Source organism: Sinocyclocheilus rhinocerous, unplaced genomic scaffold (genome assembly GCF_001515625.1).
Source record: "Sinocyclocheilus rhinocerous isolate Xijiao unplaced genomic scaffold, SAMN03320098_v1.1 scaffold1612, whole genome shotgun sequence".
NCBI lineage: Eukaryota > Metazoa > Chordata > Actinopteri > Cypriniformes > Cyprinidae > Sinocyclocheilus > Sinocyclocheilus rhinocerous.
In genome coordinates, this window is record NW_015636539.1 from 307,608 (window position 1) to 322,911 (window position 15,304).

Sequence of the window (15,304 nt, forward strand, 5' to 3'; positions counted from 1 at the left end):
ACCAGAAAGCCCAAAACTGAGCCACACCTGAGCCTGATCCACAGGTGAACTAAACCTGGCAGCCAAAATATGGTCCACAAATGGGCCATAAAAGGGCCATGACAGATCCATATCTCAGCCACCTGTATGACCATAGCTGGCCCTATTCTGATCCTATACGCTGGACCAGATGGGTTCCACATGTAAGCCTTAACAAAACCATAACCAAGACACTTGATACACACCCCTCCCAGATGAATAGTCACAACTATGACAGTATTCTGAACAAATATTTAATCATGTTTAATCAGCAAACCAAGTTGAATGAATCTCACACCTAACGTGCTTATTTGTTTTGCTTGGGCAGTGTGTTCACCCTGTTGTAGTATGGCAGTGTGAATGGGCTTTTAGGTGCTTTGGAAAACATATATATTTAAAATATAAAATAAAATATATATATTTAATGTTTACGCAATTAACACAAAATTCTTAAATAAGTTACTTTCTCTATGTTTGCAGTATTCAAGTGTTCATGTCCCTGAATAATATCTGCATGCACCTAAGTCTGAAGAGTACACATAACATCTAGTAGACAGAAATCCTTGTGAGTGAGAAGTCTGGTGTGGAGGCTGGATCTGGAACTGACTTCTGTCCAGGTTATCTGTCTTCACGAACTGCCCTGAAATACAATTCAAACAAACAATGTAGTGTGAGGCTCTTACATTCACAATGCTCATTTTGGCCTCGGTGGTGAAGTTTGAAATAGTCTTTGGTGAACAGTTTTCAAGAGTGCAAATAAGATTTTAAGTTTTAAGTACCTTTCAGACTCGCGTTAGGTTTCCACAAGCAACAAAGTCTACTTGAACAAACACTTCACTAAAGTTTAGAAAATAATATACATACAGACCGTTACAGTTTGAAGTGAGGTACGTTCACAGTACTCTGGTTCTGTCTTACCGTTATTCATTTTAATTTCAAAGAAGTGTCTTTTTTCAAATTATGATGGACCCCTCTGTAGGTTGTTGTGTATGAAGTGTCCTCAGTGCAGAGTTAAACAAGATGGCCTTGTAGGACATACAGGAAATATTTGATATTTATTTGATATATTTTTTTGAATATTTGATCATCATTTGAATGTTTGAGGTTTTACTTACTAGTCAGATGGTTCATAGTGCCTTGGAGATGTTCTTCGACAGGAGATCCGCTCCAGCTCTGCAGCACGGCCATCAGCATGGAAGAATATAATAACAATATTGCCTTGCCTTACCTTAACTTCCCCTGTTTTAGGGTATTTTCTGACACTCCTGAAATCACAGTACAATCTATCAATATTTGTTTGCAATGAAAGTTCAAAACATGTTTGAAATAGTTTCAGCCCATTAGTTCATGTAAGTGACGTCACCGATTGACCCCACAGTGCAGACTTTTAGGTTAAATTAATTAGCTTATAGTTACTTTCATTTATCTATTGACAAAGTACCAGCAAAACATTTAGAAATTATCAAAACCGCTTATCTACACATAAAATCTGATTAAAAGCTCAAATTTTCATTAATAAGAGCTCAAATCTATAGTTAGCTTACCTCTAATAGTTAGCCTCTATAGCTAGTTAACGGTTGTGATGCTAACGGTCTTTTTGAAGACACTAAACCATTCCTGTAAAGTAAAGATTCAACAGAAACGTTTCAGGAACGGTTGTATGTATTATTTGTGTAATTTTAGGGACTAAACTTACCTGAAAGCAGTGAAAACAGCAGAGAGACGAACTCTCGCTACTTGTCAGCGGAGTAAGTTGATGCCCCGTTTCCATGGTAGCTCCCTCCGCTCCAGTTTAAATGTGATTTGAATGCTCAACGCACGCGCCCATTAAAACACATCAAAGTTACGCATTTACATAAATAGTAAATATTTGAAATGGATTTTATACTTATGTGGCCCACATATCTATATTTGACATCTGGGCCATGTCTTGTGTGCTGTCTTAAACCTGGTACCATCTCTGCCAAACCCGGGCCATGTTTGGCCCACATGCTGTATGCCAGTGCCGGATGAATGCCAGCTGTGACTGATGCATGCAAATCTGGGTCAAATTTGTTTGCTGACTGGGTAAGTACCGGAGTACATGACTTCTGTTCTCTTCAGGCTAATGGTCAAGCCAAAAGCACTAGCTGCTCCCACAAAATGGTCAACGAGTGACTGAATGTCTGCTTCCGTGTGTACCATGTGTTTGGGTGAAGAGGCAGTGAAGGTTAAAGACACTGCCATCTGTTCAAAACCTGATGTATATGCCATCAGATATGCCGTCAGATAGGTCTTCTGGCTGCTCTCAGCATCATGCTGAAGAAGATGGCAAAGAGTGTCAGGCCTAGGACACAACCTTGTTTAATACTATTTTCAATAGGGAAAGGGTCTGATAGATCGCCACCATGTTTCACTTGACCTTGCTGTCTTTCATGTAGCTGCTGGAGGACTGTGAGAAACTTGGGTGGACATCCCAGCTTCGCTTAGATCTTCCAGAGCTCATCTCGACTGACAGTATCAAAGGCTTTTGTCAGATCAATGAAAGCTATGTACAGGCCCATATTCTGCTCTCTGCATTTTTCCTGCAGCTGATGTAGCACAAAAATCACATTGGCAGTACCTCTGTTGGCACGGAGGCCACACTGGCTCTCTGGGAGAACTTTATTGGCGACAGTAGGCACAAGCCTGTTTAAAAGGACTCTGGCAAGAATCCTCCCTGCAATGTAATGAAGGGTCATGCCTCGATAACTAGAGCAGTCAGCCTTCTCCCCTTTGTTCTTATACAGGGAGACTATCATTGCTTTCCGAAGGTCTTGTGGGATAACTCCCTTTTCCCAACAGAGTAAATATAGAATTAGTAGTTTTTCAACGACAGTGTCACCACCTACCATGAACACTTCAGCTGGTAATCCATCAATACCAGGTGCTTTGCCATGCTTAAGCTTTGACTCAAGGAGTGCCTGGACTTCACCATTACTTTCATCAAACCAGTCTCTGTTCTTCCTGGTTGAGAAGCCTGCTACCTCTATGGCTGTCTCCTGAAGAATAGTCTTTAGCTGGTTCCACTGCTTCTCAGGTTCTGGATCTTGGATTAGTGATTCCAGCTCTTAAAATCTTGCCTCTAATTTCCTGCTGAACTCCTCTCTTTGTACCAGCACCCGGTTAACATGGAGTTTCTTGGTCTGAGATCCAGCTTTTTTCACTGTGGGCTTAATTGTAATTCTGACTTTTGCTCGAACCAGCCTATGGTCCATGTAGCAATCTGCACTTGGTATGACTCTGGTGTGGAGCACTTGATGCACATGTTTTTGATGCACCAAGATGTCATCCAGAAGGTGCCAGTGTTTAGAACGTGGATATTGCCAGGTTGTCTTGAATCTGGCCTTCTGCTGAAATAGGGTGTTGGTAATAATCAGACTATAGTTCTAACAGCATGCACCCACTGTCAATACAATTGCCAACTACGTGGTGACCCAGTATTCCAGGCCAGACATTGTGATCTCTGCCCACTCTTGCATTTAGATCAACCATAATGAGAAGCTTGTCTGTCTTGTCTACTTTCAGGAGGAGATATTTCAGTTCTCGGTTGAAAGTTTCCTTGGTGACAGGACCTGCCTGTGGTGTAGGAGCGTAGGGGCATGAGCCGTCAGAAAGTTTATTATCGATGGAGTTCTTGATCATAAGACCAACTTCAGATAATCTGCGATCTTCTTTAGCTTTTCCAGACCAATATAGAGTATATCCTGGTCTATGCTCTATAAGTGAACCTTGCTCTGGGAGGCGGACTTCACTGAGTGCAGCTATGTCATTGTCCAGTTTGGCTAATTCTCTTGCCACCAATGCTGAGCTTTTAGTCGCTTTTCTCTGGGTCTATCATCGTGTGGACATTTTAGCATGTCAACTTTAAGCTTCTTGTCTTTGTTGACATACTCTTCATGTTTTTACCACTGTTGTGAGATGCCCATTGGCCACGGCTAGCCAACCGGGTGAAGGGGCGAGGCAAGCTGGGTTTGAGCCACCTTTTCTAGGTCAATCTCCGTGTGGAGCAAGCAGCGCTATCCCTAAAAAGGGCTGCTTGGTCGCTCAGGGTGCTGCCGAATGCATCAGATCAACAGGCAAGTGACCCATACATGCAGAGGTGAAACTGCTACTTCCAGTGCCATCTTGCACCTGTCGTGTTTGCCTCTTCTTTGTTACTGTAGGTCTTTTTGTCTGTGCTATATCTATTTAAAGTGTGGATCAGGACGTGCAAAAACCAACCCCACTCTTTGGGCCAGGTGTTCAAACCAAAGTGGCTCAGTAAGCTAAAGTGGCTGAGAAGATCACCAGGCTGTAGGATTTTTGTCCGAGTACCTTCTCCTAGACTGGCTGTCACCCAAGGCTAACAGGCCCAGTCTACCCAGGTAGATGAGGCATTATTATCAGAGTTGTCCTTCTCTTAGATGGGTTACCAACCAAGGCTAACAAGCCCCATCTGCTGTTATTATTTACAAACAGTCCTGACCTCTGCAAACGGAAATCACGATACACAGAAGAATACCTTTGTTTGCATATAACTGGAAGAGCAATCTAGTAATAAGGAAGAAGAATATAATTATGCACATACTTGGTTGTTTGAGTGTATTAGTTAAATGGATGAGAGTTATATGGACCACATTTGTGGTGCACACACACATATATACATATATATATATATATATAATGTGGCGAGTATCCCGGTTCCAGGTCAGCGTCGCCCTGGAAATGCCGCTGCCACACTGATCACAGAAGCACAACACCTGTGCGTGATGAGTGGCGCACCTGGAGCTCGTTCCCGCTGGCCATAAAAGCCAGGAGAAGAGACACCAGCGGGGAGTTGCAACGGAGCTCCAGACTCCGACGGCACCCCAGGAGAGGGATCTGCACCACGGCACTTCACCCCACGAGCACCGAGGTGAGACGGGCACCGAGCACCTTTCCTCCGAGCACGTGTGATCAAAGTGTGGGCAATAAATCACCCTACGGGGCACTTTCTATCAGTACCGACTTTGTCTTCAGAACTGCCTTAATTCTTCGTGGCATAGATTCAACAAAGTGTTGGAAACATTCCTCAGAGATTTTGGTCCATATTGACATGATAGCATCATGCAAGTGGATCCTGTGGGCCAGATTTGAGGATCCCTGGTATAGAGTATAGAATAATATTGCCATTCTATACTTACCCAAATTTCACTCCAAACCAAAATGGAGGAATATACAGTATATATGTATATATATATATTCCATTTTGGTTTGGAGTGAAATTTGGGTGAGTATAGAATGGCAATATTTTAGTATATGGTTGGCTCAAAATGAGAAAAGTTTCCCACAATCTCTATGTCTCACACACATGTCACACAAAACCAAAATGCGCACACACAGTCACTCCATTAGCGAAGTAGTGGTTAGGATTAGAAATGAGGCAGAAGATTATAGCTCTCAGTAAGTTTTTAAAATAGAGCTTTATTTGAAAAAATCGGATCAAGGGCTCCTGCAAGTGCCCCCACACACATTCTAATTACAATCAGACTGGATTATCTCCTGTTGAATTTGCAATGAGTCTTAGGGCCATTGACTTTTGCTCAAAAGACAACAGCTACTGAGGAGTAGTCATCCACATTTAAAGAATTCACAGAAAACCTCTGTGTATTCAAAAAAAATGTCTTCACAACTCTGCAAAGCTTTGCTCTGTTCTGTTTTTTTTTCTTGTTCTGCATGGTTGTGTTGATAGGTGTTTAGGTGGCAAGTCAAAAATAGCTTTTTGTCTGAATCTGCAGTTGAATACACTTGACCTGAAATGGGTGTGTCAGACAAAGGAGAGATCCAAAATGTGCAGTGTTGGGGGGGCTCCAGGAATGTGGTTGGGAACCACTGGGTTAGATCACTCAAAAATTACAATATGCATCAAGCATATGGGAAGGATTTTCACTTTAAACTAATTAACAGGTTTAATGTTTTTTCCTTCATTTTTTTTCTTTTTCTGGACTTTCCAGATCCTTCTCTTGCTTCCTAGTTGTAGACTAGGGCCTGTTGCCTGACCGCTATGAAGGGCCCACTGCATATGAAATGGCTGAGAATCTTTTCCACTAAGTATTCAGAAACTATCACCTACCTATAGATATTGTATCTGAACAAGGTCCCCAGTTTACCTCTAGTGCAGGGATGGGCAACTTCGGTCCTGGAGGGCCTTTGTCCTGCAGAGTTTAGCTCCAACCCTAATTAAACACACCTGTCAGTAGCTTTCTAGTGATCTTGAAGACACTGATTAGCTTGTTCAGGTGTGTTTGATTAGGGTAGGAGCTAAACTCTGCAGGACAGTGGCCCTCCAGGACCGAAGTTGCCCATCCCCGCTCAAGTCTCGAAGTCATTCTTCAAGTTCCTATGTGTGACAGTAAGTTTAGCATCCAGCCATCACCCTTAATTGAATCGGCAAACAGAATGAAAGATCCAAGGGATCAGCCGTTTTCTGAGAACATACTGCCACAACCATCAGCACAGCTGGAACCGATACCTTCCCTGGGCCAAGTATGCAAATCTTTCAGCCAGCCCACCATCAAACTCACTCCATTCCAGTGCATGCTCGACTTTCACCAACCCCTGTTTCCCTGGTCAGGTGAGCCATCAGAGGTTCCAGCTGTACCATCAGAGGTTCCAGCTGTTGGTTCAAGGAGACTGAGAGGGTCTGGGACTCAGCTCATGTCTATCTGCAACAGGCAGTCTGACTATCCTAATCATTTTAATACTATCTCTGCTAAAATTTTAAACTCTCTGGCTCCTAAAAAAGCCAAGCAATACAAACCAAAGGCTGAGCCCTGACTCAATGATGATACTTGTGGTCTTCGACAGGGCTGCAGAAGGGCCGAAAGAAGGTGGAAAAAAGATAAGCTGCAAGTTTCTTATGAAATATTAAGGGACAGTCTGATACAATACCAGAAAGTGGTGAAAACAGCAAAGTTTAAGTACTTTTCAGATTTGATTGAAAATAACTTCCACAATTCATGATCACTTTTTTCCACTATTAGTGCGGCTATCAACCCAGTCCATGGCTATATGTGACAAATTCCTTAATTTTTTTGTGGACAAGATAAGGGATATTAGGCTAGATATTCCCTCTCCATGTCAAGATCCCTCTGTCCCTCCACTCTTTACCAGCATCTTAAGTCAGTTTGAGCCTGTAACTCTGCCTGCTCTACAAGATATAGTAAGCCAGCTTAAACCCTCTGGATCCTCCTATGACATTCTTCCTCCTCGATTTTTGTAACAAATTTTTGAGGTGATTGGGCCTACTGTTATTAAGATTATGAACAGCTGCCTTGAAATGGTTCCAGATTACATGATGCACGCCATTGTACATCCACTTCTTAAAAAAAAACTAATTTAGATCCGACAGTGTTGACTAATTTTAGGCCAGTCTCAAATCTCTCTTTTATGTCTAAAATTTTAGAGAAAATAGTGTTTCACCAACTACAGAGCTTTCTGTTTAATAATATTTTCGAAGTGTTCCAATCGGGTTTTAGGAAAAAAAACATTCCACAGAAACAACACTGGTAAAAGTTCTGAATTATATTTTACTGACTCTTGATGCTGCCAAATCTGCTGTGTTGGTGCTGTTAGATCTGAAGGCGGCATTTGATACAATTGACCACTTTTTGATTTCTCATTTGGAGCACTGGGTGGGCATTCAGGGTAATGCTCTCAAATGGGTTCAATCCTATTTTAATAATAGAAAGTTCTCTGTTAGTGTTGGTGAATTTACTTCAGATGCAGCTCCCCTTACGTGCGGTGTCCCTCAAGGCTCTATTCTCGCTACAATCTTGTTCTCTTTGTACATGCTTCCTCTGGGGTCGATTTTTAGGTAACACAGTGTCTCCTTCCATTGTTACGCAGATGATACCCAAATCTATCTGCCCCTGGAATCTAACAACAAAGGTCTGGATGCTCTGCTGGCGTGTATAGCTGAGGTTAAGGTCTGGATGTCCCTAAACTTTCTTCACCTTAATGAAGACAAAACTGAGATTATAATTTTTTGAATCATCAGAAGTCGCTAGTTCCCCTGGCTTAAATCTTGGCCACTTGTCTTCCTGTGTGAAACCAGTAGTGAGGAATTTGGGGGTCTATTTTGATAGTTCTCTCAAATTTGATAAACAGATTAGTACAGTAGTCAAAACCATTTTTTTTCCATCTCAGAGTCTTAGCTAAAGTGAAACAATTTCTATCGTTCAAGGACTTTGAAAGGGTCATTCATGCTTTTATTTCAACGAGGCTCGGTTACTGTAATTCCGTTTATATAGGCATTAATCAAGCATCTCTTAATCGACTTCAAATGGTACAAAATGCTGCTGCTAGGCTCCTTACTGGTGTGTGTAAGCAAGAGCACATTACTCCAGTATTAATATCTTTGCACTGGCTCCCAATTAGTTATAGAATTGATTTTAAAGTCCTGCTGCTGGTTTTTAAAGCTGTGAATGGGTTTACTCCTCTATATCTGTCTGATTTATCCGACCGAGCCTTTGCGTTTGCTGCTCCGAAACTCTGGAACAGCCTACCGGTCTCTATTAGAACTGCTTCTACACTGAATGAGTTTACAGCCAAACTCAAAACCCATCTTTTTTCTCTGGCTTTTAAATGTAGTTAATTATGTTGTGTCAGCTTTGTTTTATGCCGTAATTTGTTGTTCTGAGTGCTAATGTAGTTTATATTTGATTGATTGTACAGCACCTTGGTCAACAATTGTTGTTTTTATTAGTGCTATATAAATAAAGTTGAGTTGAGTTGAGAGTTGAGTGTGACGCCATAAGAAGCAAGATCTCTCCACCAGGGACATCCATCTTCAGCTGCCTTTTCACAAGTTAAGTCCCAGATACACTGTAGATACTTAATACAAATACTTAATAGACTGGGAGGGATATGGATTTAAAAAAAAATTAATCATGGGTACCACAAGACATGATCCTAGACTGGCCCTACTCACAGAGTTCCCCTGCACGACTGAGTAGAGGCCAACTGCGACATCAGTCACACCAGTCCTCAGGAGCTGCCCATGGAGGGGCGTGTTCACAATCACCAGACTTCAAATCACGCTCACCTGTTACCATTTATCTTATCATGGACTATAATTAAGCATCACTTCTCCTCACTCAGTTGTTTACCAATTGAGTATAGGACTCCACCTGTGCTACTTACCTGTTGATGCCAATCTTCTCCAGTCCTCTTCTTCTGTTTTGTTCTTGGTGTTGTGACAGAGCCCTGACACTCATGTATTGTCTTGTCTTTGTGGGCATGTGTGATTTCAAGTGTCCTTGGGCCATGTGCTTTCTTGTCCACATGATGTTACATGTGCAGAGTGTGGTGTTTGGAACCTGGCACTCCTGTCTAGTTCAGATTCAGTTCAGTCTCAGGGTCTGGCCATTCATGCCTCATGTTTTGTTGTGAGCACATGGGTGGATTTTTATTCCTTCATCTGTTTTGATTGGCCAGGGGTCTTTTCTTCGTACCTCGCTTAATACATCTGAGATAATTTGACTGATACCAGATCTTCTAATCTTCTGATTATTATTATTTCCCTTGGTTCAATAGTCTTGTAAGAAAATAGCAGTGACCGGGATAAACTTTCAGTACCACCTCCACTTAAAAAAGATGCAATTTAATCTTGTTTATGTGAAATAAGCCTGCTCCTGAGCATGTTTGAGTTTATGGTCCTGTTGCTATGACAGCAACTCCTGGATGAGCTCCAAGTGTTACAAATACAGATAACTGAGTTATCCACGTACGAAGAATTGGTCTCAGGTGTTTTGTATCCCTTTTTGTGTTCCTGGTTGGTCTAGTCTGGTGGTAAAGTTAACTTTACAACTGAATATAACAAAATGTTACATATGTCAAATAACCTTTGTACTGGTTCTCACACAGGGCACCAAATAATACAGTAGGCCTCATGTGGGACACCAATAATACACATCCACACGAAGCCAGAGCTTTCCCTATCCAATCTTTTTTTTCCCTCATTCTAAAAAAAAATATCTGTAAACACGGCATCATCTCAAAAATGTCTGTATACACATGAAACCACTGAAACCGACTCAAAACGATTTAGTATACATGCCAGACCAGTATGTGGCGCAGTAATTCTGCCACAGAGATACACTAAAAACAGAGAAGAAGACTTGGAGAACGCTCATAAACCTTGCACGCTGTATACAAACATTTTTGCTTTAGTAATTTTAAATTTTTCTTTAGTAAAGCTAGTAGGCTCAATAGCTTCTGGAGCACGAACACAAGCATGTAGTCTGCCATTGTTGTTGTTATTGCCGTTATGTGACGTAGCGGTGTCTGATTAGTGTCAAGAAATGGGGTGATGACATTATTGTTTCACAAAATATACGGATTGGCTGTACACATGAAAATGCAAGTGTGTCGTTTTCAGATTTATCCACTCTGGGACCTGGTTTTAAAAAATAGCCGTTTCAGGCTCCCAAAACGCTGGATCCGTCTGGACGAAACGCTGATACGATACAACATCTTTAGGTATACATCTAAACACATCTCCGTGTGGATGGGCTCTTGATCACACATCACTTAAGGGAAGTGTGAGAGACAGATGACTCCTTCCTCCTTTTACCTCAGGGTACTAGCTAAGGAATTTCACCTAAACAGAACAGAACAATTAATTATATTAATACAATTTTTGTATGCTGACCAATCTGAAGGATTTATGAGATATCAGTACCTTGTAGAACTTCTTACAGTATTATTAACATAATGATTACCATGAATGGATAAGAAAATTCATAAGATTGATAAATGCAAGTGATTAAGTTGAATGTTACTATGGTAGAGTTATGTTGTCCTACAGAAAGATAAACTGCTGTTAATGTTAATGTGAAGATTAATATTTAATATGTTGATATTTGTTATTTAATTTGATATTTAATTCTGGTCTTGGAGTACCCACAACACTGCATGTTTTGATGTCTCTCTTATCTGACACAAACTTTTGAGGTCTTGGAGTCTTTACTAATGAGCTGATGAGTTGAATCAGGTGTTTGATTAGGGAGGCATCTAAAATTTGTAGTATTGGGGGTTCTCCAGAACCAGAATTGGGGATCACTGTTTCGGGAGATTCTGTTTTAACAGCTTTGAACACAAAGATCTGGGGAATGCTGAAATTCTGTAGCATGAGACGGTCCTTGTAGTTTGCAGTATGTAGATGGGGGAGCTTTGTTGTTGTATCTGTTTCCGAACTCTCTGAACTTCCCTTCGTTCAGAGCTTGGAACTTATTCTCAGAACTTTGTTTTCCTCTGAGTGACTCTTTGTTTTAACTTTTTTTTTTTTAAAGACAGCCTTTTAATGTTTTGCCTGTGCTACACATGCCACTCCTACTAGTTAGCTAGAATTGTTAATGTCATGCATGAGCAGTGGTCAGCAAGCACTAATATCACATAGACTGCTTGCTCAGCAAGCTCAGGACCAATTAACTATGGCAGCAAATGGTGTGCAGGATTGGGAATTAATGAACATGATAATTTAATCCCCATCCAAATATATTCTCCAACTCTAATCGTTTCACTGTGAAATCTATTCTTCATGTTTCAGGGCAGTGGTGTGTTTGGTTAGAGATGGATGTACTCCTGCAAGACATCACTGAGAAGTGTAACTCTTTTTTTCGTTTCAAATTAAGGAAACTATTAATATTATTATTAGGTCAAAATTATGTGAATGTCTATGACTACCGCTGTCACGGTGTTGCCTACGGTGTCGGAGCGAGGAGCGAAGGAGCGAAAGAGACATAGGAGATTTCACCATGAATATTCTTTATTTACAATCAGGACACACACGTAGGAACGGGGATTGACGTTTAAGACAGCACGCTAGACATGGAAACACACAGGGCTTAAATCATGGGACTAATCAAGGAATAGACGAGGGGATTAATGGGACACAGCTGAAACATATAGAACTAAATGGGGACAGGAACAGGATGGACCAAATATGGGCATAGAGAAACACGGGGGGAAACCAGGATATAGAGCACGTGCGGAACAAAACACACACAAAACACGGAACAAAGTCTGACATTACTCCCCCTTCCTGGAAGGCGCGTCCCACGCCATAACAATTCCACCAGGGAGGGGAGGTGGGTGCCCTGGAGGCTGGTGCAGTACTGGGACACGGGGAATACCTCCAGGGCGGATCAGGCAGTCCAGGGTGCCATGCCCAGCCAACATTTGTGTGTGCTAACTGTTAAAGTTAACACACATTTTGAACCTGTTTTTGAACCAGTGTTTACTGAAAGTTTTGAACATTTGCACAAGAAAAAAAAAAAAACGGGGAGAGTTAGAAGCAGCAGCAACTATACATTTTTCAGTACTGCTTACACTGCAGACATACATTTGTGCATTCTGGACATCCTCAGTCCTCTTGTCTCTTGTACCAATTTTGAGAGTTCCCTCTCAGCTTCTTGCCGGTTGCAGTCTTCTTAAGAGCCTCTGCAAAACAATTTTTTTTTTAAAATATATATATACAGCTATATAAGATAACATTAAAATAGCACTTTTGTGCTTAGCTGAATCATGGTGATACTAAAAATAATTTTAAAAAAATTAAAAAGGAGGGCTGAAAAAGTAGGCCCAAAATGGGATTATCCGCGGGTTCCATAATGGCCCAATGCCAATTGCCCACATGGATTTAATGTGGGATTGCACTTGCCAACAGGTGGGCCCCAACTGGGCAACATGCGCAAGACCCATCTTGGCCCCAGCTTTATGCAGGATTTCACTGGGTTTTAGGTGGGGCCCAACTAGGGATCATATGCAAAACCTATCTGGGTGTTAGGGTGGGTCCAACAAGACAATATGCTTAATGCCCACCTGAAAAAAAAAAATATATATTTTCAACACCACACAATTTTTTTAAAGCATTAGAGCACACAGTGAGATTGAAATCTCTTCAAATTTCAATTTGATTGAAACTACCCATCATATTATGCTATATTCTGATACCTAATTGTTAAAATTAATCTAACTGTTAAAGTTAACACACATTTTGAACCTGTTTTTGAACCAGTGTTTACTGAAAGCTTTGAACATTTGCACAAGAAAAAAACCGGGGACAGTTAGAAGCAGCAGCAACTATACATTTTTCAGTACTGCTTATACTGCATGTTTACATGCCATTCCAATAGACAACTTTTCTAGGATGTGTTTAGTAAACTTCCACAGTATGAAAAAATAATATGAAGTCAATGGTACCCCACAACTGTTTGGTTCAAGCAGCAACCTTCCGGTCTCGCTCGTGAAACCAACACGGAAGTGACTAAAACTGCAATTCATCACCTGGACACTAGAGGCTGGCTCCAAAAGGGAGCCAGTCCCATAGACTCCCCATGTTAAAATGTCCAACTTTACAGCTGAAAAAAATATGTTTACAGCATGGTACAAAAAGTGGTTTTGGTCTATATAGCTAATTTTGCCCTTCATGACGACTGTGAGGGGGTGAATTTTTTTATAACTCATCGCATAATTAAGGGCGTGGCCACTTGAGTGACAGGTGGATTGCCTGTCGGCTGGAGCCCTATAGCCCCCCCAAAAAAAATTTCTTGGGGGAAATTTCGGGTTCTGAGGTCCTCCATGGGCCTGATGTAGGCGCAGTGGCTCTCCCTGGACTTGACTCGGGAACTGTGGCCCTCCCTGGGCTTAATTTGGGAACAGAGTCTTTTTTTGGGCTTGACTTGGGGACTGGAGCCCTCTTTGGGCTGGATGTGGGAACTGGAGCCCTCCTTCGGCTGGACGTGGGAACTGGAGCCCTTTCTGGAGTGGACTCAGGGGCTGGAGCCGACACTTTAAGTCTGTATTCACTGAAAATATTGCCTCTGTCAATGAGTATGTTTACATGTACAACAGTACTCCGATTTTAATATGATTAAGACAATAATCTGATTAAGAATCTACCATGTAAACAGAGATTTTTGATTACCTTAATCCGGCTAAAGTCATAATCGAAGTAAACAGAAATCGAATGAAGACATGTGGAGTATTCCTATTTTAGTCGCATTACTGAAGTGCAGAATAGACATGTAAACACCTTAATCACATTATTACTGTCGTGTAGGACTTTTCGCCGCATTTTGCGACAGGATAAACACACGGTAGTGGTCAACCGTTTGGCGGCAAATAAAAGAGCTTCAACACCGCCATCGTCTGTATGCACGTACAAATAATTAACTGCACTTGAAGCTTTCATAAAATTTAAAATGAAACACCCAAAACTGTACATGGCATCATCACGAAGACGAACTATATGTTTATACGTGAAATTCCGGAGGGGACGTCGGACGTGCGTCATTAATCGAACTATGTACTATAAAATGTAAAACGGGAACATGAAAGGAATATTCTAAAAGCTCATGTAAACACCATAATCCTAATATTGGTTTATTTAGAATAAGGTAAATAATTAGATTACTGATGTCCATGTAAACGTAGTCATTAATTAGAACTCACAGCTGGTACAATTACCAGTGAATTACATAATTTGTGGGCTAATTGGCCATTACACGTAAACTTCTAAAACAGGATTATAAGTAAAGTGAGCATATATAGCCTCCATTCTTATAACACCAAATGCAACTCTCTCGCTAAACTTACCCACACGAGCACCACGGGTCATTGTGTTCTAGAGCACATTTGCCATCTGCAATCAAAACAAAAATCTTTCACCTGAAAATCAAGATCACAGTTAAACTTAATGTGCCCATAATTTCATATATAATTATATCATTTTTCCATTAAAAGCAAATAGAATCTTTAACTTGCATTTACAGAGTAGGAAAACCCAGAGGAGAATTTAGAACAGAAGGAAATCCGGGCCCATCAACACTACAATTATCAATCGGGGCCAAACCAATCAATGAGCTGCATTATTAAAGAAGGCTGACTGATTATCATGAGGGCAAGATAAGTGAAATGTTTACTACAGTATGGTAGTACAGTACAGTACTACTACTATGTTATATATATATATATATATTAGGGCTGTCATCGTTAACACATTAACACATACGATTAATTGTACAATCCTTAACGCGTTAAAATAATTTTAAGCAATTAACGCAAAATTACTGAAGCACAATTTCTATTCTAACCCTTTAACCCAATTGTGCTACTCTGCTTGCGATTAGATCATTTTAAGCTACTAAACTCCGGGAAAGTTTTCAGTCCAATGATCCAGTAAGCGAATGCATTCAGACAATCCGTCCAAAACAGCGCTAATATAAAGGAAACCAGGCTGATT

The 15,304-nt window shown here is 41.0% G+C and overlaps 1 pseudogene; it reads right to left on the reverse strand.

Annotated features, from left to right (window-relative positions):
- Positions 1-2,282: 2,282 nt before the first annotated feature.
- On the reverse strand, positions 2,283-14,680 carry LOC107747903 (RNA-directed DNA polymerase from mobile element jockey-like; annotated as a pseudogene).
- Between the last annotated feature and the right edge of the window lie 624 nt (positions 14,681-15,304).